The sequence below is a fragment of the Pinus tabuliformis genome, chromosome 6 (assembly GCF_031772625.1).
Source record: "Pinus tabuliformis cultivar Carrire ecotype Pingquan chromosome 6, CPIR1, whole genome shotgun sequence".
In the NCBI taxonomy this organism is placed as follows: Eukaryota; Viridiplantae; Streptophyta; class Pinopsida; order Pinales; family Pinaceae; genus Pinus; species Pinus tabuliformis.
In genome coordinates, this window is record NC_142292.1 from 1,914,242,310 (window position 1) to 1,914,256,357 (window position 14,048).

Sequence of the window (14,048 nt, forward strand, 5' to 3'; positions counted from 1 at the left end):
AGTACCTTTCAAGTATCTGAGAATTCTCTTCACAACTACTACATGGGATTGTTTACGAGTTGGCTGAAATCTTGCCACCATTCCTACTGCTTGCATAATATACGAGAGCTCCAATTATTGACCTGTAAAGAGTTGCATCTACGGAGGGGGAATCATCATCTTTGCTCAATTTGCAATCTGTGGTCATCGGTGTGTTCATAGGTGCACAATCTTCCATCTCATATCTTTTAAGCATGTCTTTAAGATATTTTCTTGAGATATGAACATGCCTACTATGGTTTGAGATACTTGTAGTCTAAGGAATTAAGATAGCTCACCAATCATTGACATTTCAAACTTTTTCGACATATTTTGTGCAAATTTATGGCTCATTTTATCATCATTGTTGGCAAAAATCAAGTCATCAACATATACTAGAGTGACTAGTAATTTATCCTTGTCCAACTTCATATAGAGATTACTTCCAGCCACCCCCTTTTTAAAGCCTTGTTGTTGTAGATAGTGATCCAATTTTGCGCACTGTTGTAGCGGCTACAACCACCATAAATTTTTTTGGCTCCCATGCAAATTTTGGAGCCTATCTTGGATCCTGCAATCAATCATCCTTGGTCACTTATTAGTAAGTTGATGATTTCAAGCTCCCCTCCTTGATTAGAGTTGTTTGCATTCTCATCTTTATGCAGCATGTGTCATTTTCGGGCATAGGGGTTGTTGTTTGTCATGCAAAGGGAATGTTGTCTTGCTTTAAGGGAATTGTGTGCGTATGAGAGGTCGTCATCACATAGACATGTTTCACACTCACCTCATGCACTCTTGTCATGAAGGTTGTTGCATCAAGCAAAGTATGTCATATGCATTCCGTGTGTGATCACAGTCAAGTCCTGTCATGTTTACTTGTGTTTCACTGATCTCACACTTAGCCATTTTCCCGAGTAACCTAGCCTCATCTAGATTCCTTGAACTGTATGCTTTGCTTCTGCAACCATCAAGTTTCCTCCCTTGCTTGTTAAAACCCCGCAGTGCATGGAGGCACCAACCTCCATTGCCTACTAAAACCCAACAGCCTACAGAGACCCCAGCCATCACTGCTCTCTAGAAATGCGCTGAGTAGTCCAGCTACATTGCACTCAGAAATTGCACAGAGGTGTACTCCCAGGACCCATGTCCCGCAGCAATTCTTTGAGCTTGAGAAATGTGCAGTGTTGTCCAAGTTGTCTTGTTGGTCTTGCATGTAGAAACTGCGTAGACGGGCCTCCCAGGGCCTCATTCCAGTAGCAGTCACTATTTGCTGAAATTGCGCAGATCTGCCGCTCAGTGACTACAGGAAAATGTGACATGCTGAAATCTCTTCCAAGGGGTTGAGGAGAAGGACCAAGGAACCGAGTAATGGAAAATATCAGGACCACATGCAAACTCTGTCGGATGCATGATCATTTTAAGGTTAAGTATGGTAAGTAAAGAACATCTTTCGAAGTACATATCTTAGTTGAGTTTGCAGGACTGCTTGTCATTTTCATATCATCCTATCCTCAGTAACATGCATGTGCGCAAAAAAAAAAAGTCATCTCATGTGTTTCTTCTACATGTCTTGCTTCTTTTTCACTTGTTCCAACAATTGTTGTCTTCCGCATGTTGATCTCTATATCATGCTTGCGACCTCGTTCTAGTGATGTTCAAGGTTGCGTTTGAGTTGTGTTCACCATATACACATCTATCACGCTCACACACAATGTTGTATGCATTGTCGCGCAAGCTTCGTCGTGGTCGTTCAACGATCTATCACGAGTGTCGCGCTTGTTGCTCGCACCATCGGTCAGTCACACTAAGTATGTTGTCTTGATGGTTTGAGGCATCTTGTCGTCGAGTCATGTTGAGTGTGTGTTCGCAAGGTCATGTATGCGCAAGTTCACTTGCTCACACACACAATGATTATGCTGAAGTTTTGACAACCATATCACCCTCCAACAATCGGACCCTCGTTGAGTTGCATTGCACAGTTTCATCCCTCAGTGGACATGTACTACTGCCCAAAATTGTGTAGAGCTTGAGGTTGTCTCCCAAGTAGCCTGCACTACGTAATCCTGGAATCAATAATCGACTATCACCCAGAACAACGCATAAGTTTCTCAGCAAGCCATCTCAATCTGCGTTGCTTGCAAGCGAATCAACCAACCCTCCAGTTGGTCAACCGGATAGTTTGTCCGGGCAGTGACCCCGGGACTAACTCCCCCAAAAAAGTGCGCAGTTTTTCCAACTAGCGACCCAGACAGCCGGTCTGCTACTCACCCAGAAAACTGCACAGTTTTCATGAGCAGTCACCATAGTTTCCCAACATCCTGCTCAACTCAGAAACTACGATGAGATGTTCAGCAGGTCAACCTCCCAACAATTGCGTAGGTTTTTCCTGGCAAGCCTCCTTTACCCTGCGACCACCGCCCAAGAGGAATTGTTAAGTTTTTGCTGCCAATTCCCTCTGTTGCCTGCACTACTTCCCTAAAAAAATTGTGCAAATATTCCCTCTAGCCAAGCCAGATCCCACAGACAGTCGTTGTTGATCCAGGTTGTCCATCTTAGTCTCCCAGTTACCTCTACGCAATTTTCACTAGCAATGCCTGGAACCCGCATCCTAGCTTGAAATCTGCCTTGCAGAGTTTCATAGTCTTGTCCTCTCTCATGGTCACCTGCATCCAAAAGCAAATGACAATGCATCATGTTAGACTAGGATATTTATGGATTTGATGTCGTCTCGTCATGAGTGATTGAAAATACAGGTACATGGATGAGACATTACGCGACGATGAATCGGATGAACAAGGAAAGCACATGTGAGGAGATTTGTTCGCGAATGGATGAATGAACAATGCACGCAAGAAGACTTTTTCGCGAACGGACGATGCACACGAGGAGATTTTTTCATGAATGGATGATGCATGTGAGGATATTTTTTCGTGAACGGACGATGCATGCGAGGAGATTTTTTCGTGGACGAATGTACATGTGAAGCATGCCAAAGTACAAGTGAAGGAGGAACATGCATGTGCAAACATCAAGAGGACACCAACACCATCGAATACTTCACACACCTTGCCATACGAAGATGAAACTATGATACAACAAGAGCACATTTATCACTCACTAGCACTGCAGCTCGACATGGACACCAGCAACAGCATGAACATACCAGCACTGTCGTGTGGAGTTGTGTTATGAGTCATGTTATCCACATCACTACTGTGGGCCATACTGTTGTAAATCAATGTAATGTAACGTGGAAGTCCAAGAGACCCACATGTAATCTGAAGGGTCATGTAAAGTTGAAAAGTCATGAAAGTCAAACAGTCATGAGGGAATTCGAACAATCACAAGAGCCAATTTTACGCTTGGCTATAAATACCCCTCATTTGTACATGCAAAGGACTGTTCACCTTGGCTCCTCCCACATAGCCTTGAGAGTCTGTAATCTTTTCTTTGAGGAGTAAGCAGTGGTTCCAATGCCCCGCCTACAGGGTTAGTTATGTATGGTGTACTGATGTGTCTTGGAACTTTCGCTTAATTCAGAACCTTGATAATAGGCCAACACGTTTTCACACATGTATTGTAATTGTTTGTAAGACTAATCTTGGAACACTTGTAATGCATGTTGCTTTAACCTGTGTTAAAACAATTGAACTATTTTGGTTGTTCTAATACATATGCTTATGAAAATGTGTTGTATAAGTTGTTAACATTGTCTTTCCCATGTGGGTTGCCTCGTCGGACATCAAACAAAAGCTTTCCCATAAACTTGTTATAACGACCGTCACACTGATGCGGACTACTATGTTGAGTGTTGTATGCGCTATTCCTCCTTGTGTGTGTGACTTCCACATCCATGTGGACTGCTCCGCCAGAAGTTGCACATGTCCTATTGTGTTGTGTGTCTCTGACAGAGTTGGGACTTCTCCCTTTCGACTGGAGATTCATTTCCACCCTCTCCCTCTGCGATGAAAGAACCTTGACACAAGTAACACTAACACTCACCAGGCATGCAAACCTCGCTGTTCGAAGATAAAGCAAACCACTCTCATGTGTTGACAAGCAAGAGCTAAGGCAAACATTTAAGATAATGACAACCGGGCCATAATACTGGATGGGACTGCTACACCAAATGATGTGAGGTCTAGTTGGGACTTCATACCAAAGAGATCCCATAAATGTTGGCGGGTCCAACACCATCAACATTTTTGGCACTAGGAGGAGGGCCAGATGACAAGCCGAGTCCTCACAATCTATTTTGAACCTGCATACTTATCATGACTAACTACAAAGTTTATCTTCCCGAGTGTATGTCTTATGGAAACAATTTTCAAATCTCAGAAGAGCTCTAGGATAACTTGTCACATAAAACATATGATGGTGGAGGCCATGTAGCCTCTGTCAGAAACGTGGTTGGCGTTGTAGGATCCTGTGAAAGACATGAAATCTTTGAAGATTACATGACATGCGCGTTGTTCACATTCATGCTTCGAGGGAACCCAATGCATTGGTGCGCCACGCTGCTCGAAAAATCTATTCACTCTCTCTCTCATCTGGTCGAAGAGATAGACCGTTCTTTCAATCATTTTGATTGTAAAGCACTCAATAAAGAAATTCTGAAATCACAAAAAGCACCTGATGAATCTGTTCAACATTTTTACATGCTTTTGTAATCTTACATACCGATTTCCGAAGATGAAATTGGTTGTGAATTTCTCAATGGAAGATTTGAGTATCTTTTTTACATATCTAAAAACCTGCAATTCTTGGAATCATTCGAACGCCTCTCAACACACCTCAGTGTTAGAGCTACCAAATCTAAGATGGACGAGGTCGCTGTCACAAGCGACTGTCCGTCCCTTCTCATCAAACAACTCTAGCTCTGTAGTGCGAGGTGGGAGAAGGTGCACACACATCTGTTGAACTGTCACATCCTCCTACCCCACCTGCTCTTGATATCTGTGCATATTTGGCTTGCAAGCCTGCTAGTTGTCACTTGGATTCGTTCCCTCAACCTCTATCCCCATGTTCCATTGATCATTTGGATTGTATTGTCTTGTGTTCTTCTGTTCCGGACTCCACATGTGTTGTGAACGAGGATCACATTTTTGACGGAGTTGGTGTTGTGCAACCAACTTGCCCTATAATTCATGATGAGTGTTTGTGGGAATCCAAAGAACCAACGGTGAAGGATGAATCCCTTCCACCTATGCCTCATCTGCTCTATCTTGACATCCTTTGTGATTCTGCCATTGTTGATTTCCCTCATGAAAACTCATTTCTGAATGTTTCTACTTCTGATCATTCACAGGACACACCAGATGCCAGTCTATCATTACATTGCGGAGAGGACACATATTCCTCTAAAAATTCATCCCATATGTCATCCATCATTTCTGAAAACACATAGGGTGAACATCCTTGCTTCTCATCTAGCCCTCTGCACGATTCATAAAATTATGAGGATGTCGAAGAACATCCTAAGTTTTCCGATCGTGGTTGTCGTGATTCCCGTACTTCTTCATTTGATCATGATGTTGATTCACTCGTTTTTAATCTGTCTAAGCCACTAGTCTACGATGATCTATATATCGATGGAGTGGAAACCCTACAGACTATCAAGGCACTTCAGCCTGGGCTAATGGTTATGCTAGGCCATCGCTATCCTAAGGTTAGTTCCACTTCCGATCAGAAAATTTTTGAAACACCCAAAGCTCCTCATCACTCTCTGCTTTGCATTAAAGATCAATCAAACACCTAGATTTCTCTTCCTCCACTCGAATCACATGATCCCATCACTCAAGCTTTGGGGGAATCTTACACAATGAGCATGCTTAAAAAGCATAAGCCATTGGTATTTCTCATGTTTGCTCATATGTCACAATCCAAAGAGTGTGTATGTTTATTGTCTACACGCAGTGTGTCACAACACCATGTTAAGTCCGCAAAATGTCTATCTTGTGCATTCACACTTTTATTTTATGTGGATGTTTTAGAAATCTGAGTGTGTTGATCTTCATTGTTGTATCTTTTATGTTTGTTGGTTCGCTTGTCTGTGCTTCTCGCTAACCATGCCGCCACCAACATGGGCCATCCAATGTACAAGTGGTTTCATTGGAAATATCACTTCACATGAGTAGGCCCATGCACTTTTTAGCGTAGGAGTATGGGTAGTCTTTGCTTCTTGCTTTTCTTTGCTTTTTGGTTTGCATGTTTGTTTTCTTTTTTACTCGGTTTGGTTTTCTTGCTTTCTTTCTGTGCTTACCTATTTTTCTTTCACTTTACCTATGCTTTTTGATTTTTTTTTTCTTTGCTTGCTTGTACCCGTAGTTTAGCCTCGCGTGAAACCGTGTTTGGCTCTTGAGACAAGCCGGGTGAATCTAAGAGGACTTGTTCAACTATCAACATTTGGTTATCTGTTGTCCTCTCTCTTTATGAACTTGTTGTCTTCAGTCGATGATGCCTCGATGGAAAATACATTCTGTTTAGAGTGAGTCTTGGTGAAAATACAACGCTTGCACTGTTAACTAGTACTGCCTACTCTAATCTGTTCTTTTGGGTTAACCCTTGTTAGCTCAGTCAAGTAGAGTATGGTGAGGGGGGAAACCTTAACAAGTATGTCACAGGTATACATAACATACTTCTTTGAAGGAACAATCTCTCCTGCTCTAAATAAGTCGGGATCCCTCTTCCGCCTCTGAAATAAATAAGTGCCTATGGACATTTCTTGAAAAAAAAATGAAAAATGAATAAGGCAAAAGAAGAGTAAGGATTCCTGCGTAGAGAGGTGATGTAAGTAACTCCTCCAGGGTACTGACTAAGCTCGCTAGTAGCGGAGCGATGCTTGTGTTTGTGCATGACTCCGTTAGGGTATTGTCCAAGCCTGCTAGCAATGGAGCAACACCATAGATGAAACTTAAACTCTGACTTTCATATTACTTGTGCAGCAATATACCCCTCATCCCCAAACGAAACAACTAAATTGACTTGGCTTGGAATGTCTGCTGACCAATCAAGAGCATGGTAGGTACTACATCTTTCAAACAAGCTAGTGTGGAAACCGCGATGATCAAAGAATCGAATAATACTTCTGGAAGGGTTAGGCTTGCTTTTCATGAAACAAGGTCCATACAGAGAGCTAGAGTTCTACCAGTGTCTCACCAAGTGTTGTAGCGACTACAACCACCCTCCAAAATTTTGGCTTGCATGCAAATTTCGGAGCCTACCTTGGATCCTACAATCAATCATCCTTGGTCACTTATTGGTAAGGTGATGATTTCAAGTTCCCCTCCTCAATCCTCAGAGTTGCCCACGTTCTCATATTTATGCAACATGTGTCATTTTTGGGCATAGGGGTTGTTGTTTGTCATGTAAAGGGAATGTTGTCGTGATTTAAGGGAATTGTGTGCATATGAGTGGTCGTCATCACATAGACATGTTTCACACTCACCTCACGCACTCTTGTGATGAAGGTTGTTGCATCAAGAAAAGTATGTCTTATGCATTCTGGATGGTCTACGTTGTGTCATTAAGTGTCCGTGTGTGATCACAGTCAAGTGCTATCATGTTTAACTATGTTTCAGTGATCTCACACTTAGCCATTTTCTCGAGCAACCTAGCCTCATCCAACCTCCCTGAACTATGCACTTTGCTTCTGCAACTATCAAGCTTCCTCCCTTGCCTACTAAAATCCCGCAGTGCACAGAGACACCAATCTCCCTTTCCTGCTAAAACCCCTGCAATTCGTAGAGACCCCAACCAACACTTCTCTCTAGAAATGTGCAGAGCATTCCAGCTGCATTGCACTCAAAAATTGCGTAGAGGTATAGTCCTAGGACCCCTGTCTCGTAGCAGTGCTTTCAACCTCAGAACTACGCAGTTTTTTCCAAGTTGTCTTGTTGATCTTGCATGCAGAAACTACACAGACAGGACTCCCAGGGCTTCATTCTGGTAGCCATCACTGTTCACTGAAATTACGTAGATCTACCTCTAAGTGACTACAGGAAAAGGTGACATGCTTAAATCACTTCCGAGGAGTTGAGGAGAAGGACTAAGGAACCGAGTAATGGAAAAGGTCGGGACCACATGCAAACTCCTTTGGATGCATGATCATATTAAGGGTAAGTATGGAAAGTAAAGAACATCTTCCAAAGTACACCTCTTAGTTGTGTTTCCAAGAATACTTGTCATTTTCATATCTTCCTGTCCTTAGTAACATGCATGTGCGCAAACACGAAAAGTCATCTCATGCATTTCTTCTACATGTCTTGCTTCTTTTTCACTTGTTCGACCAATTGTCGTCTTCCGCATGTTGATTTATATGTCATGATTGCGACCTCGTTTTGGTGATTTTGAAGGTTGTGTTTGAATTGTGTTCGTCATGTACACATCTATCACACTCACACACAATGTTGTATGCACTTTCGCGCAAGCGTCATTGCGGTCGTTCAATGATTTTTCACAAGTGTTGCGCTTGTTGCTCTCACTGTTAGCCAGTTACAATGAGTATGTTGTCTTGATGGTTTGAGGCATCTTAATATTGAGTCATGTTGAGTGTGTGCTCACAAGGTCACGTATGCACAAGTTCACTTTCTCAACACACAATCATTTTGCTGAAGTTCTGATGACCAGATCACCCTCCAACAGTCAGACCTTCGCTGAGATGCATTGCGCAGTTTCAGCCCCCAGTGGACATGTACTGCTACTTAGAATTGCATAGAGCTTGAGGTCGTCTCCCAGGAAGTCTGCATTGTGTAATCCTGGAATTGATTGAACCGACTGTCACCCAGAACAATACAAAAGTTTCTCAACAAGCCATCTCAATCTGCACTGCCCGCAAGTGAATCGACCAACCCTCTAGTTGTTCAACCTGAGAGTTTGACTGGGCAGTAACCCTGGGACTCACTCCCTCAAAAAAGTGCTCAAAATCCGTAGAAATTTCCCGCTCCACTGACTGAAGAATTGCACATACATGCCAGAGAGACATCCAATGTCCATCCCTATCTCCCTCAAAAAATTGCGTAGTTTTTCCAGCCAGTCACCTAGACAACCTCTTTGCTGCTCACTTGAAAAGATGTGCAGTTTTCATGAGCATTCACCCGAGCTGCCCAACATCCTGCTCAACTTAAAAAATGCGATGGGATGTTCAACAGGCTAGCCTCCCAACAATTGTGTAGTTTTTTCCTGGCAAGCCTCCTGCACCCCACGACCAACTCCTCAGAGGATTTGCACAGTTTTTACTGCCGAATCCCTCTATTGCCTGCACTGCTTCCATCAAAAAATCGCGCAGATATGCCCTCCAGCCGAGCCAGCTCCCATAGAAAGTCATTACTGATCCAAATTTTCCATCTCAGTCTCCCAGTGACTTCTGCTCAATTTTAATCGGTAGTGCCCGGAACCTGCATCCTAGCTTGAAATCTACCTTGCGCAGTTTCATAACCTTGTCCTCTCTCCTAGTCATCTGCATCCAAAATTAAACGATAATGCATCATGGTAGACTATGATATTTATGGATTTGATGTCGTCTTTTCATGAGTGATTGCAGATACAGGTACAGGGATGAGACATGACGCGAAGACGAACGTGATGAACAAGGGAAGCACATGCGAGGAGATTTGTACACTAACGGACGAATGAACAATGCATGCGAGAAGATTTTTTTGCAAACGATGTTGCATGTGACGAGACTTTTTCGCGAATGGATGATGCATGTGAGGATATTTTTTTGCAAATAGACGATTCAAGCGAGGAGATTTTTTCGTTAATAGATGAACATGTGAAGCATGCCAAAGTACAAGCGAAGGAGGAACATGCACGTGCAAGCATCAAGCGAACACCAAGACCATCAAAGACTTCATAAACGTTTCCATACAGAGATGAAACTATGATACACAAAGAGCACATCCATCACTTAGCATCACTGCCTCGACATGGACACCACTAGCAACATGAACATACAAACATTGTCGTGTCAAGTCGTGTCATGAGTCATGTTGGCCACATCACTACTGTGGGCCATACTATTGTAAATCAATGTAATGTAACGTGGAAGTCCAAGAGACCCACATGTAATCTGAAGAGTGATGTAAAGTTGAAAAGTCATGAAAGTCAAACATTAATGAGGAAAGTCAAACAGTGACAAGGGCCAATTTTACCCTTCGCTATAAATACCCCTCATTTGTACATGCAAAGGACTTTTCACCTTGGCTCCTCCCTCATAGCCTTGAGAGTCTGTAATATTTTCTTTGAGGAGCGAGTAGTGGTGTATGGTGTATCGATGTGTCTTGGAACTTTCTCTTAATTCAGAAACCTAATAATAGGGCATCATGTTTTCACACATGTATTGTAATTGTTTGTAAGACTAAACTTGGAACACTTGTAATGCATGTTGCTTTGACCTATGTTAAAAAAATTGAACTCTTTCAGTTGTTCTAATACATATGTTTATGAAAATGTTTTGTATAAGTTGTTAACATTGTCTTGCCTGTGTGGGCTACCTCACCGGACATCAGGAAAAACCTTTCCCATAAACTTGTTATAACAATCGTCGCACCCACGCAGACTATTCCATTGATTTTTGTACGTGCTATTCCTCCTTGTGTGTGTGACTATCGCATCTGTGTGGATTGCTCCATTGGAAGCTGTGCATGTCCTATTGTGTTGTGTGTCTTTGACAGAGCTGGGAATTCTCCCTTTCGACTGGAGACTCATTTCCACCCTCTCCCTCTACGATGAAAGAACCTTGACACAAATAACACTAGCACTCACCAAGCATGCGAACCTCGCTATTCGAAGATGAATCAATCGACTCTCATATGCTGACAAGCAAGAGCTAAGGCAAACATTTAAGATAATGGCAACCGAGACATCATACCAGATGGGACCCCTACACCAAATGGTGTGAGGTCTAGTTGGGAATTCATACCGGGGAGATCCCCTGAATGTTGGTGGGTCCAACACCATCAACACGTACCAAGCACTAGATCTTGTTTCAACCCATACAATGCCTTTTTCAACTTACATACAAAGTATTTTCCTTCTTCTAGATCAAACCCTTCCAATTTCTCTATGTAGACTTCTTCCTTAAGTTATCCATTCAGAAACACTGATTTTACATCCATTTGATAGACTTTGAATCCTTTTGAGTAGGAAGATGCCAAAAAAATCCTTATGGCTTCCAATCGGGATACCGATCCAAATATTCAATTCCTTCAATTTGTGAGATCCCTTGCAAACGAGCCTTGCCTTATTTTGTATTATTTGTCCATCTTCATTCATTTTGTTTTTGAACACCCATTTAGTTTCAATTATATTTTTATCTTTCAGACGAGGTACTAACTCCCATGTTTCATTCTTCTCAATTTGAGACATTTCTTCTTCCATGGATTTTACCCAATGAGGATCCTTGCTTGAATAAAATTTTTTGGTTCTATCATAGATAAGAGAGAAACATCATCTTTTCTTGGTGTACTTGTCATCGTTCTTCGTGTTTGTATTCCCTCATCTATATTGCCAATAATTTGTTCTTCTGGATGATGTTTTTGGAGGAATTTCACTCTTGAAGGAGTTTGAGATGGTTCTTTTTTATTTTATTGATCTTTTTCCTCTTTTTCTGGCTCTTCTTCAAATTCTTCAAGGATAGGATCTTCTTCATGGAATTCAATTTATTTTTCTGGAAGAGCTTCATCAATTTTTACATCAATGCTTTTTAATACCTTTCGTAGTCGATTATTGTAGCATTTGTAAGATTTTCTTCTTATAGAATATCCAAGGAATATTCCGTCATCAACCTGAGAATCAAATTTTCCTGGTGAGTCATAATTGATCTTCATAAATTATTTACTTCCAAAGATTCTAAAGTACTTTACTGAAGCAGGTATACCTTTCATAGTTTGTATGGTGTCTTGTCATTATTTGGTCTTAGTTGAGTTTGATTCAAGGTATAAGCTGTTGTCCCGACTACTTCTTTCCAAAACTTGGGCTAAAAATCTGCTGCTAGTAGCATTGTTCTTGCCATCTCTTGTACAATTCAGTTTCTTCTTTCTACTACTCCATTTCATTTGGGAGTTCTAGAAACAGAGAGATCTCTCTTGATTTCATGCACTTTACAAAATTCATCAGATTCATTTGAAGTAAATTCTCCTCCTCTATCTGTTCTAAGACATTTAATCTTTGATTATTTCTCATTCTCTACTAGAGCTTTAAAATTCTCGAAACATTCAAATGCTTCGGATTTGAATTTTATAAAGTATACCCACATCATTCTAGTATATTCATCAAAAAATAAAGAAAAATACCTTTCGCCTTGTAGAGTTGGAGTTCTGGTTGGTCCACATAAATTTGCATGTGTGATCTCCAAAGGTTTTGATGTTGAAAATTCCATAGTTTTGAAACGGGTTCGGGTTTTCTTTCCATGTTGACATGGTCCACACACAACTTGATCTGGCTTGATAATTTTTGGAACGTCCCTTACTGCATTAGTTTTCTGATATTAACCAAGCTATCAAAGCTTAGATGTCCCAATTGCTTGTGCCATAACCAAATTTCATTTGATAGACTTATATAGCATTTATCTTCTTGAATTTTGCTCAACATGTATACATTGTCTAGTGTTCTTACTCCTTTTGCTACAATTTCACCTAAGGAGGATTTTCTTATCTAACAATCTTTTGTACTAAGGAAAACCTTGTGTCCTTGGTCACAAATTTGGCTAACACTCAAAAGATTGTGTTTGAGGTCTTCCACCAGTAGTGCATTTTGGGATTTTCCTTTTCCATTAACGAGAGCAACCGTCCCTTCTCCAACAATATTGGCATATCCACTCCCAAAAGACACATTTCCATCCTTTTTGTTTAATGAGGTAAACTTTTTTTAATCACCTGTCATGTGTCTTGAACATCCACTATCCATGAACCATTGATTTTCATCACTATGAGCACATAGAGCTAGGCCAAATCTGCTAACAGTGGGTTCCTCCTTTTTTAATCCTTCCTTTTTGAATGGACAATTTTTTTCATCATGGCCATAATCATTACATAATGAGCAAATCTGATCATACTTAGCCAAGGGATCAAAAGAGTTGTAAGTCTTGATTTTTCCTTGTTCTTTGAGGCCAAGTGGCTTGCTTTGTTGATTCTTATATCATGAATCATTGTCCTTATGAGCCTTGTAATGCTTGGCTTGATGACCAAAGTTTTTACAATAAAAACAATAACCAAGAAAGATTGTTTGGTACCAGTTAGAATAGCCTTGACTTGAAGTAGTATTCTTCCTTGGAGTTGTCCTTCCTTCATTACTTGGACTGATAAAGGTGGACCTTTTTTTCTTGGTGGGATGACTTCTCTTCTTTTGGATGAATAGAAATAATGTCAACGTAACTTCTTTGGATTTCCTCATTCACATTCTCCTTTGTACTTCATGATTCTCCTTTGAAACCAATCCCAGATTTTTCATATTGAAGTCTTTGAGTATTAAGGATGTTATCAAGTGTTTGAAAACTTTTCCAACTCTTTTTAACTTGATCCAATTCTTTTCTTAGGGAAACAATTTCAGCTTCACGTTTTTCACAAATTTCTTCTTTCTCTTTTAGTTTGTTGTTTAAGAAGTCTTCCCTCCTTTTTGCTTCCTCCTTCTCTACTTTGAGAGAAATGATCTTCTTTTGTAATTTCTTATTTTCTTCAATGGCACTCATTAGCAACTCATCCACACTTCCTTCGCCTTCTTGTTTGGAGTCATCATCATTTGTAAATGCGATGAATAATACTTCTCTTCTTCCAACATAATCATTTTCCTCATCTAGATCATCATCATCTCTTTTGTGAAAAGTGATATTTTTAGTTGATTTATTCTTGGTGATCACGAATTCATCTTCATCAGAATCGTCTTGTTTGGAGAAGAAGTTCTTCTTATAGATCCCTTCTTTTTGAACACCCCCATTTTATATTCCTCCTCATCATCACTATCATATTTATGAGGACATTTCGTAGCATAATGACCTATTCTTCCACATTTAAAACAAATGAGAGGATACTTAC